At 43.7% G+C, this 13,337-nt stretch overlaps 1 long non-coding RNA gene across 1 annotated transcript; it reads left to right on the plus strand.

Moving 5' to 3' along the window:
• The first annotated feature begins 43 nt into the window (after window positions 1–43).
• On the plus strand, window positions 44–12,207 carry LOC125487194. Its single transcript, XR_007265717.1, has 2 exons — window positions 44–434; window positions 1,461–12,207. It is a non-coding gene; the product is annotated as an uncharacterized LOC125487194 (long non-coding RNA).
• Window positions 12,208–13,337: the final 1,130 nt, after the last annotated feature.

A 13,337-nucleotide genomic window follows, 5' to 3' on the forward strand; every position in this document is an offset into this window, starting at 1 on the left:
TTCAGAAAATGAAGAAGGGTCCAGACCCGAAAAGTCAGCTTTCCTGCTCCTCTGATGCTGCTTGGCCTGCTGTGTTCATCCAGCTCCACACCTTGTTATCTTACATCATATCTAATTACTCATAGGCCTCTCTGAATCCCAACTTGAAACAGGACAGGTGCTTTTTCCGCACTGGCAGCTTAGTCCCATCAGTGTTTCAGGCTCATGGCTCTCACTGGGTGACTGGGTTGGGGACTCATTTGTTGACACTGGGCAAGTGGCTACTGAACACCATGACCCCTGTGGCTTCTGGCTTGGGAGTTCTCACATTTCACCTCCTTTGGCTCTTTTTGTTCTTGGTTTGTACCCGGTGATACTGTTTTTTTACTGTCCTCAGGAAAACTCCAGAAGCCAACAAATGGATGATTTGTTTGACATCCTCATTGAAAGTGGAGGTAAGCTCATGCTGTCTATTTTTGCTTTGCTAAAACCTTTTAAAGCTGAGCTGTTTGTGATTGTTGCCTGTGTGATCCCACATAGCTGTCTTTTCATGGTGCCTCAGATAGTTGAGGGGACACTTGTGGAATGGTCAAGTCACTGACCCTCCCCACACCCGATCATTGAGCTAGTTTAACCTCGGCTCCCCGTTCGGGAATTCAAACTCTAAATCTGTCCATCTCCTGACTGCAGTTCCTTTTTAAAGCATTCTTTAAAATGTACCTCTTTGACCCGACTTCTTATCCCCCACCCTTCTATGTTCTGACAGACTCCGAGAATGTGTCCGAGGAAGGATCTTGGGCTATTTTACTGTGAGAAAGAAGCTGTATAAATGCTATTTGTTATAGTTTACGCTCTTGGCCCCTTGTGGGTTGAAAGTTCTACCAGTCCCTTCAGTAAGTTTGAGATTCTTGGGAAGTTTACGCCAATGAGGCAGCAGTGTTATGAGTGCCGTCCTTTTGAAGCTCTCTGGCTCATGTCAAGTGTGGCCTAAACAAATTTCTGTATAAATTGGCCATTACTTCCTATTCTATTCCTCTAGAATGAAAGCCCCAATTCCTGGGCTTGTGCTCCTTTTGGCCTGACTAGCTTGAGTTGCTAGTTTTAACAGTTAGTCATTATTTCCCAGATTGCTGTGCTCCCCATCCTACATAGCTGCTTGCCCATCCAAGAATAAATGTTCTCCAAATTTCTGCTGCTATATTTACGTAAAAATGCTGCTAGTATGAGCCCAGATGGTGAGTGCCATTGTGCCACTCATGGCCAGCTCTGATCCTTTCTGGCTGTTTGCCAGTGAATCATGAGCAGTGGTGTGGTTTTAGCTTGAGACCTACAGTGCCCAAAATCGGTTGTACCACAGCTGCCTGAACCCCTGCCCTCTGAGTCCTTGGGGAAAATCAATGTGTTGGCTGACTGAGACTGACCCATCCAAATCACCATGTAAGGGACCGAAAAGTGATTGATTGATTGTCTTTGTTTGACAGAAATTTCACTCAATGCCAAGGACGTCTCCACATCTTTAAACACGCCGTCTCCACAGAACGTTTCGCCCACGCTTGCTGTCTCTCCACCCCCAGTGGTAAAAGCACAGCTACCGTCACCTCAGTTGCTGCTGGAACCCATCAACGAAAGTCAGTCCATCGATCGCGAGAGCCAGCTCGAGGACTTCCTTGTGAGCACCACCGGTGTGCCGCTGTTATCGGTGGATAATGATGGGACGGAACCCCTCTCCCTCATCGATGACCTACACAACCAAATGCTGAGCAGCTCCAGTATTCTCGAGCATCCTCATTCACCCATGGACACTTCGGATATGCACTTCACTGCAGACAGCACCAGTCTGGCTCTGGACCTCACTGACACTAACTTGGACAACATGGAGTGGCTGGACCTGACTATGGGCAGCACCTCTGTGGGTCTTGCTCCTTTGAGCTCCGCAACCCCCAGTGTCTTTTCTACTGACTTTCTAGACAGCCAAGACCTGCAGCTACACTGGGATTAACATCAAGCAGCCAAAACATTGAGGGTGAGCGTTTGCAAAAATCCCCTGGTCAATGTGGACCTTCGGTGCACGGAACCTGATGAGGTTCATTTCAGTGTGCGCTTTTCGCTGTCACTTTACTTGACCGGGAGATACATGTGCGCTGGGAATGCAGGACCCTTGGCGAAACATCCAGAGGATTTTTCTCTGTTCCAAAGTCGCAGGCAAGAATGGGCTGGAGCTCCTGACTCAACTCTGGGCCCAACCACCACTGCTGGGAATCTACAACTGGATGAGATTCCCAACTTGAAGATGAACCTGCTCGCTGACTGACCTGGGCAGCGTGGGTTTCTTTGATGTTCATGAGGCTTCAGAGCCTGGTCCTCATGAAGCAGGATCACACTCTCAGCACCCACCCATTATTTGATTTCTACGTTGCCAAGGTTGTCTTTTTGCACTGACTGGGGAGGGTGGGAATGTTTTTAAAAGGAAAAAAAAATAAATTAAAACCAAAACCCAAGGGTACACTAACTGAGCAGGCATCAAAATTAACTGACCCCTCCCCGCTCCCTTCCATCCCAACCACAACCTGTTCAGGACAAGTCTGAAGGTTGTTGCCTGCATCTGGGACAGATACCTTGGTCCTCCACACATTCTCTTTAACTTCGCAAAACAAGACCTGTGTTTGAGTGGCCCAGATGTAACTGCAGTATCACGACTTGTAAAGAAATAGTTCCCTTCGTGTTCAGGAGCCTAGCATTATCTGTTTTATTCTGAGGCGGGAGGTGGAATTCATCCCTGGGAGCAGCTCCTCACTATCATTGTGCCATTCATTCTTGAGTCGAACTTTGAACTGTTTCATTGGATTTAGGTGCTTGAGCTCTTGTGCACACCCCGACATCAGCTACAGGTTCCCTATCAGTTTCTAAAATGCAGAGTCCAAAATACAAAATGAAACAAGTTAGGATGCATCCTGTTTGTTGATTGTGAAACATTGACCTACTGACGATCGAATCCACCAAGTCCCTGAGTTGTGCAAAGGAGGTGGCATGAGCCTGCTCTCCTAGTTTTTGCAGTGTTGATGACAAATCAACCCTCCAGGCCAGGGTGCCACTCGAATGCACCGTCCATTGCAGACAGGGCATGACCAATAAATAACTGTCCACTGCCAAACTGGGCTCTTGGAGCCGGGTGCCCGTTCTCTGGGTCTTGTGGTTGCAGAGTTAGGGAGGAGCAAAGGTTGTCTGCACAGATTTCATTCCCTCATTGACTGAAGTGCTGCCTGTGTGGGAAGTTCCTCTATCACCTGCTCCCCTTGCCTTTCAACGTGGACGGGATTTTGGCCAGGGGGTTAAATGTTGAACAGGGCAATCGTTTGAATGTTATTGTCACCTCAGTGTCGTATTTCTCACAAGTGAAAGATTACTGCAGCAGGAAGATTCTTGTATCTTGCCAGCTCATACAAGGATTTCTTTTACAACTGTAAAGTTACAATCATCTAGAATGTAAAACAATTGTACAATGTCAAATGTGCAATTTAATCATATCTGTGTATAGGTCGCATCGCTGACTAACGTAGCACTGGTGTAAAAGCCTTATTTGTCACTTCAAGCCTTGGTTGTGAGCATCAAACGGTACAATCTTGTCAGCTGCACATGAAACATTTGCTTGCAAGCTCATGGCCAAGCTAATGCATTTCCCTTTCTCACCAGTTGTTTCTCCTGGCTGAGAATGGATAGCATTAGGTTTGGGCCTGGAGAAGTGTTTAGAAGTATGTCTTCTGGACATGGGCACTAAGCTGAAGGAGATTGATAGAACAAGAGCCTTTGGAGAGTTGGAGATGATGACGGAGAGATGAAAATTGATTGTGTGAAATGGAAATGGCCTTGAATGCCTGGTTTTTAAGTCTAGTTAGATCAATCATTGCTGTCCACATTGCTGTGATTTTTTAAAAATAGTACACACCCACTCATTCTCACTGCAGGCCTTGTGGTCATAAACAATATTACAAACTAGCGGCCGACATAATCATTGCAATAGCCAAAGTTGAAGTTACTGTGGTCATTTATGTAGCCTGAGGAAAAGTGATTGGGTGTTGCTGTTTTGGTCACCAGTATTTTTTTATTTTCCTCATCAGTTCCCTCGTGCACTGACTGCATTGGCAAGCCTCTTGCCTTGGCTGGGTTGTTGTTTTGTGGTAGTGGTTGACGGAAGGAACAGTTGTACTGTTCAAGGCTCCTCTTGCTTTGCTGAATGCAAGAGGAATTCTGTCTGAAATAGGACGAATTTAGGCAACGATCATTGTGAGGTGGGATGTCGTGTTGACAATTTCAGTTATTCATACAAACTGAGACACAGAGGATCTTTTTCTAAATGTTGTTAGTGTGTCAATTGGAGCAGGAGGAATTTGAGTTACTGTTGAAAGTTCCTAATGTCACCCGTATCTAAAACCTTCATAATGTCGGGAATGATTCTTGCACTGAAAGGTGCAATACACCAGTAATTAGGGCTAAGTGTTGAATTCTCAACATGCCCTGAACAAGAGCTCAGTTGTTATGGTGCACTACATAGTATTTTCTCATCAAATTTCTTGTGCACACTATTGGAAAGAATTTAGTGCTGCAAAGGCCGCTTCTCGAAGACTGAAGGTTTTCAACCTCTTTGCCTGAAAAATCCTTGTTTCTGATCTACGCAAGGCAAAAGACATTTTTAATATCAAGACGCTTTGAGTCATTTTTATCACAATGCTTTCCCCTTGGTTACTTGGCCATTGGCGTCAATAATGTCCACAGAAACAAATAATCTTCACGATGTTCTGTGGCAGTAGGAACCCTTGGGAATGCAGTGCTCTGAGCCGTTAGGGAATAATGGAGGGTCGAGAGTTCCAATCTACCTTGCTGCTACCTGATATCCCTCGCCCACAGCCAAATCCTCCCATGAGCCAAAGAATCTCCAACCCATCCCACACCAAGTAATGAATGCAAATTACTGCAGATGCTGGAAATCTGAAATACAAGCAGAAAGTGCTGGTGAAACTCAGCAGATCTGGCAGCTTCTCTGAAGACAGAAACAGAATTAACATTTTGAGTCAGTTATGACACTTCAGTTCTGAAGAATAATCAAATTCATCTTGAAACGGTAACTGTGTTTCTCTCTCCACAGATGCTGGATATTGCTCCCTGTGCTAATTCAATGATAGCAATCCTATTAATGTTTTGTGATTGTTGGGTATTGGTAGTCCATTGATTTTAAATGTTGAATTCTATTAATGCCCATTAATCCAGTCAGGTACCCAGAAGTAATACGAAGCAAAATTGTATTGATTCAGTTGTCCAATCATGATCTGCAACCTTTAGTGGTACCAATCAAAATTACAGCAACTCCGTACCAGGTGCTGAATGTTTTTAAATTTTGAAGTGTTTGGAGTTCATGGAAAACATGCAATATTTGCTGCTTTCACTGGCATGCTCTACAACCATAAATCTGATATAGATTTTGTGAAGTTTTTCATTGGGAAGCAGGGACTTGTTATTATCACTGGGTGTTTTTTAGCTGCCTGAGGAACAAACAAAAAAGTCATGTTGCAATCTGAGACAATCCAAGCCCAGAGCCATTGCATGACGGTAAAGCTGTCCCTGATAGTCTAGTTGGCTGTTGATTCCTGGTCCAGGATTTAAATGAAACACGAACAGGAGTGAAGCTCTGTGTTGATTCTGAAGGCCTTTGGAATGGGTAAGCCCTGGTCAAGTGGTATTGGCTCTGAACATGAAGCAGAAGGCACTCATTGTGTTCCCCACGGTAGTGTGGGGAATATTGGTGCTTTCCTCCTGTTTTATGTCCTGCCCATTAGCCTAAGGAAGACGCTATATAGATATGCAGGATGGGGGTATACTAATTTAGATACATTTTACACTCTCCTTACGTATGTCTTTCTGCTTCCATTCTCTCCACCCATTCCCAACCATGTGTTCATGCATCCCTAATTCCTGTCTGTGACTTCATGCTTACACTGCTGTGAATTTGAATGTGAAATGCAGTTGTGTTGCAGAGTTAGAATGCCAGTGTGCATTCTTGTGCAAACCTGATTTTCTTCTCTGCATCTTTGGCTGTGCCTTTACCTACCTGGATCCAGACTTCTGGACTCTCTCCCTAAAATTTCTTCTTGTCCTCCCTCCTTTTGAGGCAGTCTTTAAAACCTACTTCTTTGGCCAAACTTTTTCTGTTGTCGTAATATCTCTTTCATGTTGGTCAGTATCTTTGCAAACTGTTCCTGCAAAGCACCTTGTGATATTTTGCCTGTCCAGTGATGTCAACAATAGGGTTCTTACCCTTTATTGCTAGTGCGTTAAAGGTTAAGCTAAGGTCTTGTGACACAGTTGTAGTGCTCCTGCCTCTGGGCCAGGAGGTCCCAGTTCAAGTCCCAACTGCTCCATGGGTACGCACTGCAGAATTTCACTAAGGCTCCTCGGACAGCACCTTCCAAACTCACGATCATTTCCATCTCAAAGGATAAGAGTAGCTGATACCGCTATCTTCTGTAAGTTTTCCCCAAAGCGCCTCACCATTCCGACTTGGAAGTATACTGCAGTCCTTTCACTGTCACTAGGTCAAACTCCTGTCTGTCTTCACTAACTGAGCTGTAGCAGTACATGAAGGCAACTCACCACCACTTTCACCAAGATAATTAGGAATGGGCAATAAATGCCAGCAAAGCCCACACCCCCTCATTTTAAAAAATAACTGACCTCTGAAATGGCCAGGCCAAAAATTAAGTTCAAGAGCAATTAGGGAACGGGCAACACGCGCTTTCCAGTGCGTTCAACATCCTGTGAAAGAACTGAAGCCATGCATAGACCCATTGGACATCAGTCTGTAGATCCCAATTCCACACTGCACCCCGAGAGACACAGGAGAATGTGGACAGTGAGGAGACATTGTGCATCCTCATCGAGTCCAATGTTCTCAAATCTGTCACAGAGGTGGAATGTAAATCCAGAGAGATGATAGCTTATCTCTAAAGCCTTGAAAATATGTTTTGTACGTTTATTTGATCATGGTCTAAGAATTGACATAGATTAGATTAACTAAGTAAAATTATGGTGGAGCTAGGCACTTCTTAATTATTCACAGTTTAACATATTTGTTATTGACTGCCTGTTCAGGGGTTGATTTTGTGACATGGTATTGATCAGTTGAAGTATTATTGATTTGCTGTGCTCACCTGCCTACATTAGCACAGGCACTGTCCAGAGGAGCTACTGAAATATTAACACTTCCATGTGCCCTTAGAGTTGCTGGTGAGTGGTCCAGCTATAATCACACTCTGGGTGTGTTTCCTCTCAAAGCAGCAGCGGTAGAAAAGGCAGAATCAGTGGAATTTGGACTGGGGAGGTGTAAATCGCCTCGAGGCGTTTCCAGGCAGTTAATCTACAAAAATGCTAAAAGAGTACAGTATGGATCTACTTGAGCAATGGGCTCTGACGCCCACAGTGCTCTTGTCGGTAAATGCACCAGAATTAATCCAGATCAGGACAGTATCCGGTTTAGTCCCAGGCTTCTGAATAGATAGTTGATGCTACATTGGCCTTTACATGGGATTGGTGGGGGTGGGAGTAGCGACTGAATGTTGACTGTTTTCAAAGCATATCACGGATTTATTTTCACACAGTTTGATAGGTAGTTTTTCAGGTAATGGTTGATATTCTCAAATGGGCCTCCTTGGATTCCAAAGGCAGTCCCAGGCTGGGTGTATTGATTGAAAGGGACACTGAAGTGCCTGTTCTCAGTGCTTGTAGCAAATAACTTGCCTTTCAGTACACCGTACCATAATTCTACATAGGAACCTGTTTTTTCTGGAAATTTCCATGTGGCTAATCACTAGCAGTTAAAATGGGATTATAGTAAACAGTCCTTCATGGTTACTTGCAGGAAATACATGGTTTAATGTCTCATGGAGGGCACCTTGTTAGAGTAGAATAGCCTAGTTACATGGTGTGCCTAAGGTTCTCTGACTGAAATTTGTGCTTAGATAATCATAGTGTCATTGTAAACTGAGCTGCACACCAATGTGTGTACATGTCCAATCCTTGCACTCTGTACCCACTCAGCTGATCAGTGACTGATTAATCTCCCTTCAGTTTTCTATGCCGTGTTAGTTTGGGTTTTTAGACAAATTATAAGCTGTTGACGGAGTAAGTGACTGGCACCTTCACTGTGCCCCTGCAGGGTATACGTTCAGAATGAACTTGTGTAGCAATCCTGCTCTCAGTCTCTGTGGAGAGAGGTGGGAAACAAAAAATCTACCAGGGAATGTGTTCTCCAACCCACCATGGCAGAGAAATGACAATAGTGGCAAGAGAGGCTACAGCATCCTGTGGTTGGGTAACTAATGGGGAGGATGGAGTTGGGAAGAAATCGGAACACCTGCATTGAGGAGGCAGTGGGGATTACAGGCCACAGGAATCTGCTGGTCAAGTCTAGGATCCGGTGGGAAGTGTTTTTTGTTCTGTTCATGTTTTGCCTTTTCATTTACTTTGCACTCTCTTCATCGAACTCCCTTCCTTTGTAGTTACGTGTTGTATGTTTGTGGGGTTTTTTTGCTGGGGGGTGGTGGGGTGCGGGTGGGGTATGGAGCTGAGCAGTGGACATTTGCCTGGATAATGAGCCCAAGTTGTCTACAACCTCCCAAAGTACTGCAGAACCGCACCAAACTTTGGCATATCTTTTTGGGTTACAGGATCCCCCTGGAGTCCTGCCTCTGGAGAGTTGGCAGACACTTGCTCCGAGCGCCCAATGCCCAGTGGTTTGATGTCTGAGTGTGCCATCTTGATCATTAAGGGCTCAAGATTGACACTTGCTACAAAGTTAAGCTCAGCTCTGCCTAACTGTAATGGATCTCGGTGTTGGCACGGGTAGGATCTGTCACAGATTCTGCTCCTTTATGGCTGTGTTGGCCATTTCGTGGGAAGTGAAACCATCCATTGCAGGATTGGCTTGAATTGTTGATACAGTCAGACAGTATGCTGGCACCCACAGCTCACCCTCTGGGATATGAAGACCCAGGGCTGATGGTAGCTGACCCGAGTGAGAGCCAACATTCAGCACTGTAGCAAGGCAAATGGGAGACCATTGAGTGCTCCTTGTTTATTTCAATGCCATGATGTAAAGCCTCGCCCTTATGATAGAATGTTGCTGGATGATGTGTAGGTGACTTTGCAGAGCCATACCTACCAGCCAATGTGTCCAATGTTAATCTGTGTCTACTATGAGTTCCGCTAATATTGCTGCGACTTTGTTTAAAAAAAATTCTAGGGTAGTGAAAAATGTCGGTGCCTGAGTGATAATCAGTCCGTTGCTGTACGTGAGCACTTTGCGAAAAATTCAGAATTCTGAACTGAAGCGGTAACCAATCACTTTCCCGTACAGGAGCGGAGGCCCTCACATTAGACTGGTGTGCCAGAACTTTGTACAAATTCTTTCCCCTTTTAATGCCACTGTGAATGTGTATATTCCAACTCTGAGGTGTAAACATTTATTGGGAACCATTTGGAGGAATGTATTTGGATTTTCCTTCCTTTTCAAATTGTAGTGACTGTATCCTCGTGATCAGCCATTGACAAGGAAATGGAAGGGGGTGCAGAGAGAGAAAGCAGACGTAATGAATGAATTTTACTGCTTGCTTTTCTCTTTATCTTATCTTTTTTAACTGTCTGTAAACACTGTTTTGTGTTGAACTTTTTAAAAAACCTTTTTTAAAGAAACATCGTGTTTGTGTTATTCAGACTTCCTCTGATTTAATTACAATCTTCAGTGTTGTAAAGTTGTTAACTGTCCCCATCCGCTTTTATTTAAAGGTTTAATGGGGGTGTGCTGCTTTTGGCAGGTGGAGCAGATCAGTTCGGTTCTGTGCCAGGGGAGAGTGGATTTGATCATGTCATTCCACTGGGTTAGAGAGAAGGGAAGGGAAATAACAACCAGTCAACTTCCAATACGTAGTCACCATCCTGTGTGTGTATTAAAATCACTGAACCTTGGCTCAGTGTTTGTTTCTGAATGAGATGGCTGTGATATTTCTCACAATGTAGGTCAATGACCCAGTGCACTCTCGGAGGAGTTGTCTCTTGCATGAGACATTAAATGATCTGAATCCCCTCTGGTAGAGGTGCTGTTTATGGAGCAGGCCATTCTGTTGTCCTGGTGATTCTACATCTCTGCTCGAAGCTCAATTGAGTGTCTGCAATGGAGAATTGACTGTCTGTTCATCTGTCCAACCCTTTTTTTCTCTCTCTCTCCCTCCCTCCCTCTCTCTCTCTCTCTTGCCAAATAATTGGGGACCGCTTACTGTCAGTGAGTTTCACCTCCCTAGCAGACAGATACATGTGGTGTTTATATTGGCATGAGTCACTTACCCCTTGCTCTCTTCCCTTCTCTCACCTACGCATGTCAAACCTTCCCTTTACAGGATCCCTTATCTCCTTCAGTCACTCGTGTGGCAGAGTTCCATATGTTTTCCACAGTCAAATTCCTGCTAAATTCTTCGATCATCTTGCTGCCTGCTCTACTCTCTCCCACGTGCAGATCAATTGCGTTAAATGTTTGATGTACTTGTCTTACTCTGCCCCGTTTAATTTCTTAGATTCCAAGAAATGAATGGCCTCTTTTTTTGTATTTCCAACCATAGTGATCCACTTTGTTCTATTGAATTTAATGTTTACCTATCTTCCTTCATTCTGTCACAGTGCTCCAGATTATGCTCTATAACCTGCCCTATCACCCTTGCCCCCAAGGTTCTGAAACTGTTACGTTATTGTGAGTATTATTGAGACAATGGGCCAGTAATGCCGCACTGGACTAGCGATCCAGAGATTTGTGCAAATACTCTGAGGACCCAGGTTCAAATCCAACCATGACAGCTGGTAGAATATCAGTTCAATTCATTTTTAAAAATCTGGAATTGAAAACTAGTCTGAGTCTTGCTCACCATGAGTCTCTCGTCTCTTGTAAAAAAAAAAATCAATCTGTTTCACCAATGTCCTTTACGAAATCTGCTATCCTTACTTGTTCTAGCCTACATGTGACTCCAGACCCATAGCAATACTGCTGACTCCTAACTGTCCTCTGAAATGGCCCAGCAAAACCACTGGGTTCAAGGGCATTGGGGGTTGGCAATAAATACTGGCCTTGCCAATGACCCCTACATCAATGACACATGCTAATTTCAGCAGCGCTGCACGTCACAGTTAATGTATCTACACTCTGGTGCATTGTGAACAAATGCCTTTAACAGTGAGGACTTGGAGCATCCTGTGGATCAGAGCCCAGTAAGGAGTCAGCTTTGAGTCAAAAGGAGAAATTTTAAGGGGAGAGAGAAGTTTTTTTGAATGTAGGTATTTGATTGGAGAGGAGGGAAGGGGAAGAAAACAGCAGCTGTATGGAAAAAAGGTGAATGGGACTAATTGGATCATTCAAAATGTTGGTATTTGGTTAGGGCTGAATGGCCTCCTCCTGTGCTGTACAATTCTGCTATGCTGGGATGCGTTGGCAATAACCTTGCTGCAGAACCTGACACTATCTGGGCTAATTGGACAGTCTTAACACTCCTCCAGGCCCACCTCCAAACCACTATCAGCCTCAGCAGTGTTTGATGCTGCTTTTGCAAATTTATCCAGTGGAGAAGCATCTTAAACTCCTTTGAAACACTGTCTTCTTCAGCCACCTTCATAAACCAAACTGCAGTTCTTGCCTCTATCACACGATGGTGGTGGTGGTGGAGTTGTATTTGGAATGTAGCCATGATATGCTGTAGGCTTGAGTTCCAAAGATTGAAGACTAACTGGAATTTCAGTGCTAGGGTCATCAATGGTGAGCTGTTCCTGAAGGTTTAATCACCTGCCTGTCTGTTTGCCTCCCACTGTCCAATCAAAGAGTCTTTCCTATCCCCAGATCCAACCTCATTGGAATGACTCAACAGTATTTAAACCACTGTTTATATTCTCCAAAAATAAATTGTGCTTTTCCTCCTGGATATTGTTTGCAGGAGGGGCAAGCAGATTTTCCTTAAACTCTCAGAGGCTGTAGGACAATCCCAGAGGAATGGCAATCCTGAATCAATATTGATTGGAGTTCTGATCGACTCCTTAGTTTGTCTGAATCTACGCCTGCTTGCCCCCCCAATTTTAATCCTTGTCGATTACACTGCTATTTCTCACAGAAGTACTCATTTCACATAATAAAATCCATAATTCATTTTTGATCTTGTCTCTTTCTTTTGTGTTGCAACTTAGAGGTTTACTGCTGCAATGGGGCCATTTGGCCCATCATATTTGTACTAACTCGTGTGTAGAGTCTTTCTCCACTTCAAGTGGACCCTTGATACAATGTCTCCGTCAAGATTTCCTCGCATCTTTAACCACCTAACATTTTGTCCATTTCAATTTTATGGTCTTTGGTATTTCATTCTACAAACACATTTGTAACACTAAGCCTAATGTACAGTTTTTGACTTGCATTGTAAAATACACATACACTCAATAGTCAGGTCAAAAACATGTAACAACAAAAACAGTCAAATTCACTGCGTAAGAAGGAAGTGGGGAGTTAAAAGGAATACTAAATTAAAATTGCAAACTTGTATAACAATCCTCCATTGCAGATGCTGAATTACACAGATTTCATCCTTTACAGTGAGAGCCCAAACAATGTAAGCAATAGACCACATTATTATCCTTTCTAAATAAAAGCTGGAAGAACTGCAGATGCTGGCAATCAGAAACAAAAACAAAATGCTGCAGTATTAACCTTTCTGTCTGACATGTGGCAACAAAAGTAGTTGTGTTGTCCTAACTGGGCATGGTGTTGTTCGCCAGTTCTGAAATTGGCTTGATGAGTGATTAAATTTATAAGCGATTTTCTGAACTTTATACAAATATTAGTTCCTCTTTGTAGGGTTTCAAGCTTTGGTACAGGAAGGGTGTGTTGATAAGATCAAATCAAGGAAATAGTCTCGCCCTGTTTGTATATTGGAACATTTAATTAATTTAACCACCTCTAACTATCCTGTACCTTCTCTTCAGTGGAAATAATCTTAATATCTCAAGTGTGCTAACTGTAGATTCCATTCTTGTTATGCTCGTGCCTTCTGAAACTTTAGTTCTTACTCTTGACAAAACCTAAGCCAAGTCACCTTATACAGATATTTTCTAATCTAATCTAATCTTTCTAATCTAACTGTTCAGAGATAGTATGACTCAACTTTGGAGTAAGTAGGATTTGAACCCAGGTCTCCTGGCTCAGAGGCTGGGACACTACCACTGTGCCACAAGACCCCTCTTCTCAAAAATAAGAGATAACAAGATGTAGAGCTGGATGAACACAGCAGGCC

This window comes from Rhincodon typus, chromosome 37, assembly GCF_021869965.1.
Source record: "Rhincodon typus isolate 14 chromosome 37, sRhiTyp1.1, whole genome shotgun sequence".
Taxonomy (NCBI): Eukaryota; Metazoa; Chordata; class Chondrichthyes; order Orectolobiformes; family Rhincodontidae; genus Rhincodon; species Rhincodon typus.